This window comes from Ovis canadensis, chromosome 24 (assembly GCF_042477335.2).
Source record: "Ovis canadensis isolate MfBH-ARS-UI-01 breed Bighorn chromosome 24, ARS-UI_OviCan_v2, whole genome shotgun sequence".
Classification (NCBI taxonomy): Eukaryota; Metazoa; Chordata; class Mammalia; order Artiodactyla; family Bovidae; genus Ovis; species Ovis canadensis.
The window spans coordinates 42,527,867-42,546,668 of NC_091268.1; the positions used below are offsets into that span (position 1 = coordinate 42,527,867).

Sequence of the window (18,802 nt, forward strand, 5' to 3'; positions counted from 1 at the left end):
GCCAAGACAGGATTCAGTGTGCCTGGATTGTTTTGAGGGAAGATGCCTGTGAAAGAGAAAATGGGGCCATAGGTCACGATCCCTGTCTGACCCAGAGTGAAGGAGAGAGGGGAGTTTGGAGGGACTGTTGTGGGGACTCCTCCAGAGAGCTGCCCCTCAGAGGAGCCCTGGGTGTCCCCGAGCCCACCTTTGTGCCGCTACCACACTTGGTCTTTGGCTGGGAACTGGGCTCTGTGCAGAAGGGCAGGGAAGGGTCTCACCGCTCTTCTGCTGCTGCCCTCAGCCATCTGTTCCTTGAGTTGGAGTTACAGCAGGGAACTTCTTTTCACAGTCTTTGCATGTTCTTTCTATGGAAAGTTATCCTGGCTTGGGCTGTGTGCCTTGAGAGGAATGACCCGGTGACTTGCCCTTGGCTGACTGTGACAGATGGAGTCCCTGAGCCAAAGGCAGTCAGCATGGGGCGAGTTTATGGGAAACCCTGCCTCATCTGGGTGTTCCTTGTTGGCTGGGGACCACCTGGCTCAGCCAGAATCTCCCTGGGGCTAGAGGAAGGTGCAATGGGGACAGAGAGATGGATTCCTCTAGAAAAGGACCAGAACCTCCTCCCTGAGTTCTTCCCCTTCATGGAGACCCTGGGAACTCATCACAACTGGCTGCAGAGAGGTTTCCGGTGCCTCCTGACTCCTGAGTGTCCAAGAAAACTAGCGCCTGCCAGGGCCATGCTGAACTGCAGATAAAAACATTTACTGAGAGCTTGTTATGTGTCAACAACTTTATTTTTATTTAAAATGTTTTCTTTATTTTTGACTGTGCTGGGTCTTCGTCGCTGTGTGGGCTTTTCTGCAGCGTGATGAGCAGGGGCTCCTCTCAAGTTGGGGTGTGCGGGCTTCTCACAGCAGTGCCTTCTCTTGTTGTGGAGCACAGGCTGTAGGGCATGCGGGCGTCAGCAGCTGCAGCTCCCAGGCTCCAGAGCACAGGCGCAATAGTCATGGTGCACGGGCGTGGCTGCTCTGTGGTGTATGGGACTGTCCCAGATCCAGGATTTAACTCATGTCGCCTGCATTGGCAGGTGGATTCTTTAACACTGAGCCACCAGGGAAGCCCCTCAATAAGTTTATATCCAGTATCTCCTTTATCTAATTTATCTTCATAAATTAGATAAAGGCTCACAACAATTAGGGCTCACAACAACTAGCATCTCACTAGCCTGCTCCGGAGAAGGCAATGGCACCCCACTCCAGTACTCTTGCCTGGAAAATCCCATGGACGGAGGAACCTGGTGGGCTGCAGTCCATGGGGTCGCTAAGAGTTGGGCACGACTGAGCGACTTCACTTTGACTTTTCACTTTCATGCATTGGAGAAGGAAATGGCAACCCACTCCAGTGTTCTTGCCTGGAGAATCCCAGGGACGGGGGAGCCTGGTGGGCTGCCGTCTATGGGGTCACACAGAGTTGGACGCGACTGAAGCGACTTAGCAGCAGCAGCAGCAGCAGCAGCAGTCTGCTCATTAGAAATGATCCCTGTTGTCAGTTTAATGAGTAGTTTTCTAGGACTTTCTGTGCATTTATGTGTCCCACAGATAATATATAATATAGTGTTTTTCTTTCTATATAAATGATGTCATACTCTACATGAATATGACGCATTATTCTGCATATTCTGCAATGTCTTTTTTTTTTCAGTTCAGTCAGTCAGGAGATTTGTCCACGTTCCTGTGCAGAAAGAACCTTCTCCTTTTTGATTGCTGTGTAGTATTCCACCATGTGACTGTGTGCTAACTTGCTTCATCATTCCCTGATTAACTGGTATTTTATCTCTAACCATTGTTATTACAGACAGTGCTGCTGTGAACATCTGTGGATATGTCTCTGTGCACACATGCAAGGGCTTCTCTAGGGTAGGTACTAAGTAGTGGAGGTCCTAAGACTTAGCATGTGTGTGTGCTCAGTCGTGTCTGACTCTTTGCGACCCTGTGAACTGTAGCCTGCCAGGCCCCTCTGTTCTTGGGATTCTCTAGGTAAGAATACTGGAGTGGGTTGCTATGCTCTCCTCCAGGGGATCTTTCCGGCCCAGGGATCGAACCTGTGTCTCCTGAGTCTCCTGCATTAGAGACAGATTCTTTACCTACTGAGCCACCTGGGAAGCTCCACTGGAATGTTACTCAGCTATAAAAAGGAACACATTTGAGTCAGTTCTAAGGAGGTGGATGAACCTAGAGCCTATTATACAGAGTGAAGTAAGCCAGAAAGAGAAAGACAAATAATAGTGTATTAACATATATATGGGATCTAGAAAGATGGTACCAACGATCCTACATGCAGGGCAGCAAAGGAAACACGGATGTAAAGAACAGACTTCTGGACTCAGTGGGAGAAGGAAAGGGGGGGATGATTTGAGAGAATAGTATTGAAACATATTCATTATTGTATGTAGAATAGATCGCCAGTGGGAGTTTGAGGCATGATGCAGGGAACCCAAAGCCGGTGCTCTGTGACAACCTGGAGGGATGGGGTGGGGAGGGAGGTGAGAGAGGGGTTCAGGAGAAGGGGACACATGTATACCTATGGCCAATTCATGTTGATGTATGGCAAAAACCATCACAATATTGTAAAGTAATTATCCTCCAATTAAATAAATTAAAAAAAAAAGTGAAGGCAGCAGAAGGGCTTCTAGAGGATTCTCAGTTCCTAGATGTGGGTGAGAGAGAAAGAGGACAAGGGGACAAGTGGAACTGACCTGGGAGGGACACAGCAGCCAAGCAGGCTCCCTGGCTGATCCTTTGGCCTGAGTCACCCCTGCTGTGAGGATTAAGTCATCCTCTTGGGCCCTGCCTGCACCTAGGGGCCTGGGAGCACCATCTAGGCCTGGAGAAGGGAGTGTGGAGGTGGCTTCACACACCATCAAGCCTGGCACTGGACTTCAGGAACTGGAGGCAGAATAAATTTCCCTAGAATGACTAAAGGCTAGACCAGAATGACTGGGTTTCTGGGAGGAGAAGAGGGATTGAGGGGCAGATGCTGGGTGTGGGGACATGGGGAATAGGCTTGTCACTGGTGATCCAAGAGTGAGGAAGCAGGGAAGAGTGGAGGCCAGATCCAGGGTCCTGGAAAGAGGATGGGTGGGAATCAGGAGGTGGGACCCTGGGGGAGGGTGTTATGGGAGGAGGTTTTTCCACTACTGGGGGGCACTGGAAACTTATTGCTAGAGACACCTGTTGTACTTTTGCTTCCCTGTCCAGTATTCCGTCTTTGTTTTTTTCTTTCATTCTTTTTTTTTTTGGCTGCAGAGCATGTGGGATCTTAGTTCCCTGACCAGCGATCAAACCTACATCCTCTAAGTTGGAAGCACAGAGTCTTAACCACTGGACTGCCAGGGAAGTCCCAACTTTCCTTCCTTAACAGGCACTTCAGGAATGATTCGGCCAAATTGCTAATTTTATGGGTGAGGAAACTGAGTCAGCTCCCAGGAATTAGCCACAGGAATTAGAACAAATGAACAAAAAATACTGGGAAATCTGTTTCCTAACTCCCACTTCAGAATTCTTTTTGAGACATTACTTATACTTTTGCAGGTATAAGATCTCCAGCACAGAAACCATATATTTAATTAAATTATTTATTTTGGACACACATTTTATACATAGTAGTTTATATTTCTTAATCCTATACCCCTATCTTGCTTCTTTGCCCTTCCCTCTCCCTGTTGGTAAGCTCTAGTTTGGTCTCTGTATTTGTGAGTCCCATATACTGCTTTTAAACCTCAGGTGCACAAAATTGGATTATGCACAACACTTTACTAGTCCACTATCATCAAATGGTCTATGTGTACCTATCTTGTCTCATGTTACGTACTTATTAAAAAATCTGAGCACTGGCACTTTCCTGGTGGCCCAGTGGTTGAGAAGCTATCTGCCAATGCAGGTTCGATCCCTGGTCTGGGAAGATCTCACATGCCGAGGGGCAGCTAAGCCACAGCTACCAAAGCTGGTGCCTAGAGCCTGTGCTCTGCAACCAGAGAAGCAACTGTGATGAGAAGTGCTTCAGTTCAGTCAGTTCAGTTCAGTCACACAGTCGCTCCTACTCTTCGCAACCCCATGGACAGCAGCACGCCAGGCCTCCCTGTCCATCACCAGCTCCCGGAGTTCACTCAAACTCATGTCCGTTGAGTCGGTGATGTCATCTAACCATCTCATCCTATGTCATCTCCATCTCCTCCTGCCTTCAATCTTTCCCAGCATCAGGGTCTTTCCTGATGAGTCAGTTCTTTGCATGAGGTGGCCAAAGTATTGGAGTTTCAGCTTCAGCATCAGTCCTTCCAATGAATACCTAGGACTGATCTCCTTTCAGATGGACTTGTTGGATCCTCTTGCAGTCCAAGGGACTCTCAAGAGTCTTCTCCAATACCACAGTTCAAAAGCATCAATTCTTCAGCGCTCAGCTTTCTTTATAGTCCAACTCTCACATCCATACATGACTGCTGGAAAAACCATAGCTTTGACTAGATGGGCCTTTGTTGATAATGTCTCTGCTTTTTAATATGCTGTCTAGGGTGGTCATAACTTTTCTTCCTAGGAGCAAGCATCTTTTAATTTCATGGCTGCAGTCACCATCTGCAGTGATTTTGGAGCCCAAAAAAATAAAGTCTATCATTGTTTCCACTGTTTCCCCATCTATTTGCCATGAAGTGATGGGATCAGATGCCATGATATTCATTTCCTGAACCTTGAATTTTAACCCAACTTTTTCACTCTCCTCTTTCACTTTCATCAAGGGGCTCTTTAGTTCTTCTTTGCTTTCTGCCATAAGGGTGGTGTCATCTGTATATCTGAGATTATTGATATTTCTCCCGGCAATCTTGATTCCAGCTTGTGTTTCTTCCAGTCCAGCGTTTCTCATGATGTACTCTGCATAGAAGTTAAATAAGCAGAGTGACAATATACAGCCTTGATGTACTTCTTTCCCTATTTGGAACCAGTCTGTTGTTCCATGTCCAGTTCTAACTGTTGCTTCCTGACCTGCATACAGATTTCTCAAGAGGCAGATCAGGTGGTCTGGTATTCCCATCTCTTTCAGAATTTTCCACAGTTTGTTGTGATCCATACAGTTAAAGGCTTTGGCATAGTCAATAAAGCAGAAATAGATGTTTTTCTGGAACTCTGTTGCTTTTTCGATGATACAGCAGATGTTGGCAATTTGATCTCTGGTTCCTCTGCCTTTTCTAAATCCAGCTTGAACATCTGGAAGTTCATGGTCCAAGTACTGTTGGAGCCTGGCTTGGAGAATTTTGAGCATTACTTAACTAGTGTGTGAGATGAATGCAATTGTGCATAGTTTGAGCATTCTTTGGCATTGCCTTTCTTTGGGATTGGAATGAAAACTGACCTTTTCCAGTCCTGTGGCCACTGCTGAGTTTTCCAAATTTGCTGGCATATTGAGTGCAGCACTTTCACAGCATCATCTTTTAGGATTTTAAATAGGTCAACTGGAAGTCCATCACCTCCACTAGCTTTGTTTGTAGTGATGCTTCCTAAGTCTCACTTGACTTCACATTCCAGGATGTCTGGCTCTAGGTGAGTGATCACACCATCGTGGTTATCTGCATCATGAAGATCCTTTCTGTATAGTTCTTGTGTGTATTCTTGCCACCTCTTCTTAATATCTTCTGCTTCTGTTAGGTCCATACCATTTCTGTCCTTTATCAAGCCCATCTTTGCATGAGATGTTCCCTTGGTATCCCTAATTTTCTTGAAGAGATCTCTAGTCTTTCCCATTCTATTGTTTTCCTATATTTCTTTGCATTGATCACTGAGGAAGGCTTTCTTATCTCTCCTTGCTGTTCTTTGGAGCTCTGCATTCAAATGAGTATGTCTTTCCTTTTCTCCTTTGCTTTTTGCTTCTCTTCTTTTCACAGCTATTTATTTGTAAGGCCTCCCCAGACAGTCATTTTGCTTTTTTGCATTTCTTTTTCTTGGGGATGGTCTTGATCCCTGTCTCCTGTACAATGTCACGAACCTCCATGCACAGTTCTTCAGGCACTCTATCAGATCTAATCTCTTGAATCTATTTCTCACTTCCACTGTATAATTGTAAAGGATTTGATTTATGTCACACCTGAATGGCCTAGTGGTTTTCCCTACTTTCTTCAATTTAAGTCTGAATTTGGCAATAAGGAGTTCTTGATCTGAGCCAGAATCAGCTCCCAGTCTTGTTTTTGCTGACTGTAAAGAGCTTCTCCATTTTTGGCTGCAAAGAATGTAATCAATCTGATTTCAGTATTGACCATCTGGTGAGTCCATGTGTAGAGTCTTCTCTTGTGTTGTTGGAAGAGGGTGTTTGCTATGACCAGTGCATTTTCTTGGCAAAACTCTATTAGCCTTTGCCCTGCCTCATTCTGTACTCCAAGGCCAAATTTGCCTGTTACTCCAGGTATCTCTTGACTTCCTACTTTTGCATTCCAGTCCCCTATAATGAAAAGGACATCTTTTTTTGGGTGTTAGTTCTAGAAGGTCCTGTAGGTCTTTGTAGAACTGTTCAGCTTCTTCAGTGTTACTGGTCAGGGCATAGACTTGAAGTACTGTGCTACTGAGTGGTTTGCCTTTGAAACGAACAGAAATCATTCTGTCATTTTTGAGACTGTATCCAAGTACTGCATTTCAAACTCTTTTGTTGACTATGATGTCCTTGCACCACAGCAAAGAGTAGCCCCCGCTTGCTGCAACTAGAGAAAGTCCACACACAGCAGCAAAGATCCAGTCAGCCAAAAATAAATAAGTAAATAAAAATTTTTTAAAAATTGAGCACCTGTGAAACTGGCATCTAACCCAACACAGCTTATTTCTAAGAACTTCCTCACAGAGTCTTCTCCCCTGTCCCATCCCCTGCCTGCCTCTCAGAGGGGACCACTAGCCTGGATTTGTGATTTCAATTTCCTTGCTCTTTTTTTCTTTTAATGATCACAGATGTCTTTAGTTTCACTTTACTGGGCTTCTGAAATGTATAAAAGAAGCATGAAAATACTTTGTTTTCTGAGACTGGCTTGTTTATTAATAATTTCATTGTTACAGAAATTTCAAACCCACAAAACAGAGTAAAATAACGTGGATCTCTATGTACCCATCAACCATCTTCAGCCATGAACAAGATTCTGCCACAGTTGCTTCATCACTCATGTTTTCCTTTCTCTTTTCCTGTGAATCTTAGTCATCTTATCATTTCATCCAAGCCCTTCCTACTGCTGATATAAATTGGCAGAGCATGTGTTAAAGAGCCACCTTGTCATATTAGGAGACATAAATTTGTAAATGTGACTTGAATAAAGACTACAATTCAGATGTTAAAAAATTTTACATTTAATCACTTGTACATTCTTTAATACTCATTTCTAAAAGCTGTTGACATTTCCTAGCATAACCATATTACCATTATCACACCTAACAAAATCAGCAAGCACCATGTAATACCAGTAACCTACTAATTCCACTTAACATATTTTACTAGGATTCATCAAGGGTATTGCACTGACTGTAAAATGTTCTATTTGCCCATTCTCTTATTGTTGGCCATTGACTCATTTCCAGTTTTCAGTCATTATGAATAGAATGGATGTGAATATTCTAGCATGTGTCTCTTGGCACAAATGTGCTAAATGTGTTTTGTTAAATACCTAAAAGTGAAATTGCTGGGGAAGTTATGCAGTGTTTAAAACCTGAATTCTCTGGTTTTCATGCTAACCAGTAGTATATTAGAAATTCCATGGATCTACAACCTTTTTAGTACTTGAATGTCTGTACTGGGTCGTAAAGTAAAATTCAGGTTTTTTTTTTTTTTTTTTTTTTACCGTGGTGACATTCAGAAAAGTTTGAAGAACTTTGGGCTAAAGAGTCAAATAGGTATATTTTGTTACAAAAAGCCTATCATTCCTCATTTTCCTCCCCTTCCCCTGGCTTGCATTCGCTTTTGTTAATTTTGGTATTTATCTTCATAACTCTGAGTAATATGCTTATAATGCCACTTCTTAATTTTTGTGTGCTTAGTCACTCAGTCGTGTCTGACTCTTTGTGACCCCATGGACTGCAGCCCATCAGGCTCCTCTGTCCATGGGAATTCTCCACAAGAACACTGGAGTGGGTTGCCGCGCCCTCCTCCAGGAGATCTTCCCCACCCAGGGATCAAACCTAGGTCTCTCACATTGCAGGCAGATTCTTTACCATCTGAGCCACTAGGGAAGCCCATGAATACTGGAGTGGGTAGCCCATCCTTTCCCAGGGGATCTTCCAGTCCCAGGAATCAAACCTGGGTCTCCTGCTTTGCAGACAGATTCTTGATTTTTAGGCAGTATTTATTGGGTCTTTCTGGGACTTCCCTGGTGGCTCAGATGGTAAAGAATCTGCCTGAAATGCAGGAGACGTGGGTTCAGTCCCTGAGTTGGGAAGGTCCCCTGGAGAAGGGCATGGCAACCCATTCCAGTATTCTTGCCTGGAGAATCCCATGGACAGAGGAGCCTGGTGGGCTACAGTCCATGTGGTTGCAAAGAGTTGGACATGACTGAGCAACTCACACTTTAACTTTCATTGGGTCTTTCTACAATGGGAGATGATTTTTCATCACTTTCTCTTTCTTACATCTTCATGATACACGTGTACTCAGTCACTCAGTTTTGTCTGACTCTTTGATCCCATGCGCTGTTGGCTGCCAGGCTTCTCCATCCATGAAATTCTCCAGGCAAGAATACTGGAGTGGGTAGCTATTCCTTTCTCCAGAGGATCTTCCTGACCCAGGGATAGAACCCAAGTCTCCTGTATCATAGGTGGATTCTTTACCTCTGTGCCACCTGGGAAACCTTCCCAATATAGTTAAATCTTTATTAAAAAAAATTTTTTTTTTTAATCTATTTGGTTGCCTTTTGCTGGCATGTGGGATCTTAGTTCCCCAACCTGGGATGAAACCTGGGCCTGCTGCACTGGGAGCACTGAGGAACCACTGGACCACCAGGGAAATCCCATTGTGTTTAGTTTTTTATTAAATCAATATTCTGACTTTATTTTAATTTTTTTATTTTTTCACCTCTATTCTGACTTTATATTATGATGACTATGTATATGCTATTCATGGCCAAGTTATCTAATGTATTTTGATTTCTTTTTCTCTCTTGTGTAGCATTTTGTTTTCTCGATAATAAATTCTTTTCTTTTCTTTGGTTCTGTTAGAGGTTATACCTAATCCAGTCACCAGCCTCTGCCAGGTGTCTAAAAATCTCCTCTAGGTACATCCAGACACTCTAGGGGTTCCAACAAGTGTATATCTGTCCATCTTATCTATCATACTCTGTGGCCCCACTCCCCGAGGCCATCACCCCACCCTCTTCCTGGTGTGGCAACCACACTGATTTCTTTGTTTTTCTGTTTTGAGCTTGCTCTTCAAGCCGCAGCAGCTTGGTTTTCACACGCCTCATGCCTCTGCAATGGCCTTCTCGTCTTTGTGTTGCTAAATCTAATGGACATTCTTCTGTTTCCATCTCTATGTCTCAGCAACATTTCACGTGGCAGACAGCTGGCTTCCTTGAAGCAGTTTCCTCATTCTTGCTTACCATCTGCCTCTGCCTTGGCTTTTGTTCTCCTTGAAGCAGATCACGAGACAAGGACTTCTAGTATAAGGAGGGAGGTACAGGGATCACTGATAGAAGGGTGGGGAGGAAAGGTGGCCAATAAAGAGTGTATTTTAAATTTTAATTTAATTTTACTTTACTTTTAATTTTATTTTTAATTTCTATTTTTGTTTTGTTCACGCTCTGAGCAGAATCTTAGTTCCCCAACCTGGGATAGAACCCTGGCCCCCTTCATTGAAAGTATGAAATTCTCACCACTGGACCACCGGAGAATTTCCATTTTATTTTGATTAACTTCATTTTGTTTATTGATGTACATTTGATTTACAATATTTTATTCATTTCAGATGTATGACATAGACATTCAACATTTTTATAGATTATACTCCATTTATAGTCATTATAAAATGTTATTTTATTGGCTATTTTCCCTGTGCTTACAACATGTCCTTGTAGTTTATTTACTTTATACATAGTAGTTTATATAATTTATACTGCTTTCTCCCCTATCCCCTACTTTGCCCCTTCCCCCTTTCCTCTCCCCAGTGGTAACCACTAGTTTATTCTCCATATCTGTTGTTGTAGAATCTGGAGTTGCAAAACACTCCTTGGAGGACACTCAAGACAGTGGAGTACAGTTTATTATGCTAGCAGGTCCAAGGAGAATTCGTTCCCAGCAGGACCCCGATGATTTTGGAGGACTTTATACCCTCTGCTGCATGCCTGGTTACATGTTAGTAATTAGTTTTACAACATGCAGGTGTGGAAGAATTAACAATTACAACATTCAGGTGCTGGCGAAATTGTTAGTCTAACTGACTGAGACAACCTAACCTGTACTTTGATGGTTAACAGGGTTCAGGCAGAGTTCACGTTCTTTGTTAAGGGGTTCAAGATGAGGTTCTTGCCCTCCTCCCAGCGGCTCCAACACTGTGAGTCTATTTCTATTTTTTGTCCATGATTTTGTTTTATTTTTTAGATTCCAGAAAGGGTGTGTTTTTTTCATTTCCCCCCAGTTTTATTGAGGTATAATTTATAAATAAAAATTGTGTATGTTTATATGTACATGTGATGTTTTGATATATGTATACACTTGATGAAAGTGAAAGAGGAGAGTGAAAAAGTTGGCTTAAAGCTCAGCATTCAGAAAACTAAGATCATGGCATCTGGTCCCATCACTTCATGGGAAATAGATGGGGAAACAGTGGAAACAGTGGCAGACTTTATTTTGGGGGGCTCCAAAATCGCTGCAGATGGTGATTGCAGCAGTGAAATTAAAAGACGCTTACTCCTTGGAAGGAAAGTTATGACCAACCTAGATAGCATATTCAAAAGCAGAGACATTACTTTGCCAACAAAGGTCCCTCTAGTCAAGGCTATGGTTTTTCCAGTGGTCATGTATGGATGTGAGAGTTGGACTGTGAAGAAAGCTGAGCCCCGAAGAATTGATGAGTATGGGGGAGAATGGTTACGTGTATTTGTGTGGCTGAGTCCCTTCGCTGTTCGCCTGAAACTATCACAACATTGTTAATCGTCTGTACCCCAATACAAAATGCTTTTGATGTTAAAAAAGATTTTTTCTTTCTATTTTAATTGGAGGCTAATTACTTTGCAATATTGTAGTGGTTTTTGCCATACATAAAAAGGATTTTTTTTAAAAGTAAAAAAATAAATGACACAAAATCGCTGGATCCTTAATAATGCCACTAAGCTGCTGCATACCTGGCTTTGGAGACCCCCTCTGCTTTTGTTCTGTGTGGCAACTCACTCCAGTATTCTTGCCTGAAAAATGTCCTTTGGAGAGAGGAGACTGGTGGGCTGCAGGTCATCGGGTCTCAAAGAGTTGGACACAATTGAGTGACTGCAGGATACGTTGACTATTGCTTGAGTTAGAATCTCTCTTAATTTGTACCCCAAAGCATTCTAACGGACATAAGCTCTGCTGTAAAACTTGATACTTAACTTCTGGGTGTCTCAGTTTCTTCATCTACGAGATGGGGATAATAATATCTTCTTCATAGGATTTCTATTAAGACTGGATAGTTAACACATCCAAAGCACTTAGAACTGTGCCTGGCACAGAGTAAATACTCACATAATGTCAATTGCTGTTCTGGTTTTATTATTATTACTTTAAAATATAATATGTTATATTGTGTGTTTACTATGTGTTCTGTTTTTCCATTTTTCAGTTTTCAAAATTTGGCATTTTTTAGTTGTTTTTTAAAATATTTTCTACTTTTTACCTTAATGTAGCATGATCAGAGAATATGGCAGTATCACTTGTATCACTTCTGTCTTTTTTTTTTTTTTTTGACCATGCTGCACAGCTTGTAGGATCTTAGTTCCCTAAGTAGGGATTGAAGCCAGGCTGGGGCAATAAAAATGCTGAGTCTTAACCATTGACTAGATCACCAGGGATCTCCCCATTTCTGCCCTTGTGTGGCATAAAATTGGAATTTTTTTTCAAAATGTGCTTTAGTGCTTAATAAAACTATATCCTATTTCTGAAAGTTAATCCTCCATATATATCTGTTGTTGCTACCTTATTAGTTGTCTTGTTTCAGATTCATCACTTAAATCTTATATTTAGACCTCAATCTGAGTTTGTTTTCCATTTCTACTTTCTAAACGTTGTCAAGATCCACCTTTCCATCCTGTGTTCTAACTGGACATGATTCCAACATTTTCTCAAATTCCAGTTCGCTTCTAGACTCAGTGTTTTACTTCTGAGATGTTTCTACCTCCCGAATAAGCTTCATTATCCAAGATTCTGGAAAAAGACCCCCAGCCCCTGGCTTTTCTATCCCCACTGGTGGGCCCCCCTTCCAATCCCACTTCCTCTTGCTCTGTCTGTGAGCAGGAAGTGTCTGAAACCAGATGTTCCTCTTTTGTAGGTGCTATCAGGATCCTGCCTCTTTCCCTCCCCTGACCTTGGCCCTGACACTCAGCTTTTGACCACGCGATTGCTCCAGTTTGCTGTTGCAATGGCTCTTACACTTTTCTATCTGCAGAGTAATTATTTGAGAGTCAAAACCACTATGGAGCCACCTGCTATAGTTTACCCAGGCTTCTTTGGCACATTTATCACCAGGAAAAGGAGTTTTCAGTATGAACTAAGGTGCTAGGCGCTAGACCCATCCTGCAATAATATCTTCAGTTCGTCTCTCCACTATTTCCTTCTTTCTACCCTTTGTTACCCCAGACCAGTGGAAGTCTTGCCCAGAGCTGAAGTTTCTGTTACTTATTTATTCAATCTGATTTGCTTAACTCTTTTAATGTGGCACGTACCATGCTCAGTCCTGGGAATACACATTTGTATAATTCAAGATTGTTGCCTTCACACGCTCATAGATCTAGGGGACAAACTAGTGGTTACCAGTGGGGAGGAGGAGAGGGGCAATATAAGGGTAGGAGAGTGGGAGGTACAAACTACTGTGTGTAAGATAGGCTACAGAGATGAATTGTACAACATGGTGAATCGAGCCAATATTTTATTATGGCTGTAAATGGAGTGTAACCTTTAAAAATTTTATAAAAAATAAAAAGTTTTAAAAATGCCTTCAATAAACAATAGTGGGAGAAATAACCTCTTAAACACTTACTGAGATCCCAGAGTGACAACTATTTTTATTTATTTTTTTAAATTTCTGGATGTCTATATTCTTTTTTTAAAAATTATTTGTTTGTTTATGGCTGCACTGGGTCTTCCTTGCTGTGTGCAGGCTTTCTCATGTTGCAGCGAGTAGGGGTTACTCTGATTACGGTGCTCAGGCTTCTTACTGTGGCGGCTTCTCGCATTGCAGAGCGCAGCCTCCAGGGCCCGTGGGTTCAGTAGTTGTGGCACACTGGCTTAGCTGCCCCATGGCATGTGAAATCTCCCCAGACCAGGCAGCGAACCTGTGTCCCCTGCATTGGCAGATGGGTTCTTAACCACTGGACCACCAGGGAGGTCTGATAACTGTTAATAGAGCTGTGTAAGAGAGTCTGGGTCTGAGTAAAAAATCAAGGTAGGCTTCTCAGAAGCTCGAGTTGGCTCTTGGAGAGCAAATAGGAGTTCCTAAGGATGACAAAAAGCGGAAGAAAGGCATTCTAGACGTGTCCAGTGGTAAGTTGAACTAGTTATATAAAGCAGCATAACAAATGATCCCAGACATAGTGGCTTAAAATAACAATAATCATTGCTGATGAAAATGCCAAATGGTGCAGTAACTTTTTTAGACAGTTTGGTGATTTCTTACAAAACCAAGCATACTCTTACTGAATGAATCCAGCAACCCTGCTCCTTGGTATTCACCCAAAGGAGTTGAAAACTTATGTCAACACAAAACCCTGCACATGGATATTTATAGTAGCTTTATTCACAATTGCCAAAATCTGAATGCAACCAAGATATTTTTTAGGAGATGGGTGGATAAACTGTACATCCAGACAATGGGATATTATTCAGGGCTAAAAGAAACGAGTTATCAAATCATGAAAAGACATGAAGAAGCCTTAAATTCATATGTCTCAGGGAAAGAAATCAATCTGAAAGGGCTACATACATATGATTCCAACTTTATGACTTTTTGGGAGGGGTAAAACTATAGAGACAGTAAAAATATCGCTGGTAGAGCTGGTTGATGATGGCGGAGGCTTTGCAAACACAGGGCTAGGAGATGTATGGGAAATCTTCATATCTTTCTCTCAATTTTGCTGTAAACTTAAAACTGCTCTAAAAAAATAAGACTTGGAAATTCCCTGGCAGTCCAGTACTTATGACTCAGAGCTTTCACCCTGGTGGCCCAGGTAAATCCCTCATAGGGGAACTAAGGTCCTGCAAGCTGTGTGGTGTGGCCAAAATAGAAAAACCAAAACACCCAAACTTTATTAACCTCCACTCCCCCCACTGCCTGCAAACCAACAAAAATTATTCCTTGTCTCCCCTGATTTCTGTGGATCAGGAAATTAGGGATGGCAGGAGCAGTTCCGACGCAGTCTCTCTCGTGAGGTTTCGGTCTGATGATGTCAGCCAGGGCTGTAGTCCTTTGAAGGCTTGACTGGTATTGGAGAACCTGCTTCCAAAGTCACTGACTCCCTCTGAGGGTGAGTCAGTCCTGGCTGTTGATGGATGGCCCCAGCTCCCCTCCATCAGGGTCTCTCTACAGTATAATCTGAGCGTCCTCATAGCCTGGTGGATGGCTTCCTCCAGCCTCCACAGAGAGAGTCATTCAAGGGAGCAAGACCGAAGCTGAAATGCCTTGAGGATCACATACATTCAATTCTGCTGTGTTCTATTGGTCACCCAGGTCAGCCGTGATTCTGCATGGAAGGAGGACTACTGAAGGGTATGAATATCAGGATAGAAAGATTGTTAGCAGCCATCTTGCGTGTTGGCTACCATATACGGCACACTAAGAGTAATGGATATATTGTGCTTGGGTTATAAATGATTAGAAATGGATCCAAAAGCTATTTATGGACTTACTTGTCTGGGTCTATGACTTTGGCTTTAACTGTTGGTAAGAGGAATTATTGAAAGGTTTTAAAGAAGGCACCAAGAGGGTTGGACTGTCTCTTCTTGGCCATATTGGACTACAGGAGCTCCCCAATATGTCCAAGAAAGCCCCCTGATGGTCTCTGCTTTTTTGCTTGGGCTGTTTTATTCCTCATGTAGATCCTCACACACTGTTTCAGCTTTGTCTTGGACTGCCTTGTAGAAACTGTCCATGTCATATATCTGCCTGGATATGCTTCCACTTTGTAAAACTTAAAAATCTCTGTATCAGTTAGGGTAATTTTGGTTGCAAATGAAAAATTCAACTCCCAATGACTGAATGAAAATAGTTCATTGACTCATGCAACTGGAAAGTCCAGAGGTAGAGAGGATTTCCGGTGAGATTTGATCCAAAGTTTCACATTTTCAAGAGGGATCTGGCTCCATTTCTGTGATGTGTTGATTCATCCTCAGGTGGATTTTTAAAAAATAATAGTAAAAATGGCTGCAGTGGTTCCAAGTTTTACATTACGCTGGAAAGAGCGAAAACACCTTTTTCCTCAGATCTGCTTTGATTGCTCTGGCTTAGATCACATTCCCATACTTAAGCCAATCATTGATGTCAAGGGTCTGGAATACTCAAATTCTTAGTTTAGTTCACATGCTTCACCTTTGGACCTGGAGGTAAAGTTAGTTGTCCCCAAATAACACAGTCCTTCAAACAGGAATTAAAACTTACTGAGAAGAAGGAAATAGGACGCCAGGGAGGAAACCACAAGTGTTCAACACGAAATCAAATTGTGATGTCGTTTATCCAAACATTATTTACTAAGCCCCAGTCAAAGGTAATATTGGGCCCTGGGACAGAGGCATGAATTGGACACAATCCCAACCACGTGTATCTTCAGAACTTGGAATAGCATTTGGCACATACTAGACATCAAGAGGAGAAGGGGACAACACAGGATGAGATGGTCGGATGGCATCACCAACTCAATGGACATGAGTTTGAGCAAGCTCTGGGAGTTGGTGATGGACAGGGAAGCCTGGCGTGCTGCAGTCCATGGGGTCACAAAGAGTCAGACACGACTGAGCGACTGAACTGAACTATTTGTTAAATGAATAGTATGGGGGAAGATAGATGTGTATGTAATTCATCATCTCCTGTAAGGTCTATTTCTTGGTCTAGGGACTTTGAGAGGCTGGGGCTATGATCTATTCTCTTCTTCCTTCTATTTTTCCTTCTTTGGATTGATTGTAGCTCCTCCAGGGGGAGAGACTGGGAGGAAGAATCAGAGAGATGTCAGAGGGTTTCTCACGCGCCTGGCTGCTTATTTGTGGTTGGAGGTGCCCCTAATCTCACTCATGTGCAGGATGGGTTCATCTCTTGCTTATGGTCCTCAGGATCTAAGGTTTAAGGTATTCCTGGAGGTGATATTTAGCTTTACCACGGCCCCCTTCTCTGCTGAGGAGCCCCTTGGAGGCAGTAGTGTCTGTCTTGCTTGGCCTCTCCAGGCCTGTTTTCTAACCCTTGTGCTTCATTTGGAACCATGAAGCCCCCATTTCTTCCTGTTTCCTGATCTTATTTAAGCCAGACAAAACTTTTCTAGAGGAAAGCTCTTATATTGATACATGCAGCCTTTATTCAAACACCAAGGCTTGTAAAGTGCTGAATAAGGGGGGGCCCTGAAGCTGGATGTGACAATAATGATACAGCATCAGGTCAAGGGTCAGGCCAGGATTTGACGAACTGGAGATGTTTCATATGAGGATGCTTAGTTAATGGTAATGATATTGTGGTGACTCAGTGGTAAAGAATCAGTCTGCCCATGCAGGAGATGTGCATTCAACCCCTGGGTCAGGAAGATCCCCTGGAGAAGGAAATGACAACCTGCTCCAGTATTCTTGCCTGGAGAACCCCATGAGCAGAGGAGCCTGGTGGGCAACAGTCCATGGGGTCGCAAAAGAGTTGGACTTGAGTTTGTGACTGACAACAACAGCGATAAAGTGGCAGAGAGAGCTAGTTGTCTCCTAGTATCTGTCTTTCTCTTTTTCCTTTACTAATTCAATTCCAAATTTTAGCCAAGTGAAGTCACTTAGTCGTGTCCGACTCTGCGACCCGTGGACTCTAGCCCACCAAGCTCCTCCGTCCATGGGATTCTCCAGGCAAGAATACTGGAGTGGGTTGCAATTTCCTTCTCCAAGCATGAGGCTAAATCACACAGAATGCAGACTGTATTTCCCAGCCTTCTTTGTCACTGTGTATTGCCACGTGTTTGAGTTTTGGCCAATGAAACGGGAAGGGAAACGTCATGTGCAACTTTTGGGTCATACCCTTAAAGAGTCACACCGCATCCTCCATTTTTCCTGCCAGCTGGAGGGAAGACATGGTGGTGGGCCATCTTCGATGGAGTGGATGAGGACAGTAGCTTGGGATAACACAGCAACTTGCTAGATGGAGCCTAAGTCTCCAACACTGTGGGGCCTCTCTATCTCCCTGGACTGTCAGCAGGACAGTCTGACTTAAGTCTCTGAGGTTTGGGGTCTAATTACAGCAGTTGAGGGGCTTCCTTGGTGGGTCAGATGGTAAAGAATCAGCTTGCAATGTGGGAGACCTAGGTTGGGATCCCTGGGTTTGGAAGATCCCCTGAAAGAGGGCATGCAACTCACTTCAGTAGTCTTGCCTGGAGAATGCCATGAACAGAGGAATCTGGTGGCTACAGTCCATGGGGTTGCAGAGTTGGACATGACTGAGCAACTAGGCACAGCACAGAGCAGTTGAACCTCACCCTCAGCTAATACAATTAACCCATATCAGTCACATCCTACATGCCATGCACTGTGCGAAGCTTTTCACATACATTATTTAGCTTAATCTTAAAAAAATTTTTTTGGGTTGTTCTTGTTAAGCAGTGCATCAGTTAGGGCATTTGGGGTAAAAATAACAGAAACAGACTCTGGCTAACAAGTAGAGAGTGGAATTTCCTTCAAGGAAATAGAGTGGCTTAAAGAATGTAAGAGAGGGCTGAAAGACAGACTCAGAGGACAGAAATCATGAATTTGGAGGTCCTGACAAGAGAGAAATAAAGCAAATGTTAGTTTTCTACCCTTGCATCATTGTGCTCAGAATTCAAATTAAGAGTAGACTTGACCTAGCTTTGGGCAAGAGGCTACCCATTTAGTTAAGGAAGGGTAAGGCACTTTGGGGGCTTCCCAGGTGGCTCTGACAGTAAAGAATCTGTCCACAGTGCGGGAGACCCGGGTTCGATCCCTTGGTTGGGAAGAGCCCCTGAAGAAGGGAATGGCAACCCATTCCAGTATTCTTGCCTGGAGAATCCCATGGACAGAGGAGCCTGGGGGGCTACAGTCCATGGGGTTGCAAAGAGTTGGACATAACTGAGCAACTAGCACTTGGGAAGTTTCCACGTGCCTAAGCCCATGTATGGGCTTCCCTTGTAGCTCAGTCGCTAAAGAATTTGCCTGCAGTGCAGGAGACCTGGGTTCGATCCCTGGGTTGGGAAGATCCCCTGGAGAAGGAAATGGCAACCCCTCCAGTATCCTTGCCTGGAAAATCTCATGGACAGAGGAACCTGGTGGACTGCAGTCCATGGGGTCGCAAAGAGTTGGGCATGACTGAGCGACTAACACACATAACACACAAGCCCATGTGTGGGTGCTCTGGGGCCCACGAGTCACTACTACTGAGTCCCTGGGCAGCA

The 18,802-nt window shown here is 43.4% G+C and overlaps 1 long non-coding RNA gene across 1 annotated transcript; it reads left to right on the forward strand.

The window, feature by feature from the left end:
• Nucleotides 1-121: 121 nt before the first annotated feature.
• On the forward strand, nucleotides 122-13,175 carry LOC138429321 (uncharacterized). The gene is made up of 2 exons (XR_011252774.1): nucleotides 122-1,898; nucleotides 12,502-13,175. It is a non-coding gene; the product is annotated as an uncharacterized lncRNA (long non-coding RNA).
• The last annotated feature ends 5,627 nt before the right edge of the window (nucleotides 13,176-18,802 follow it).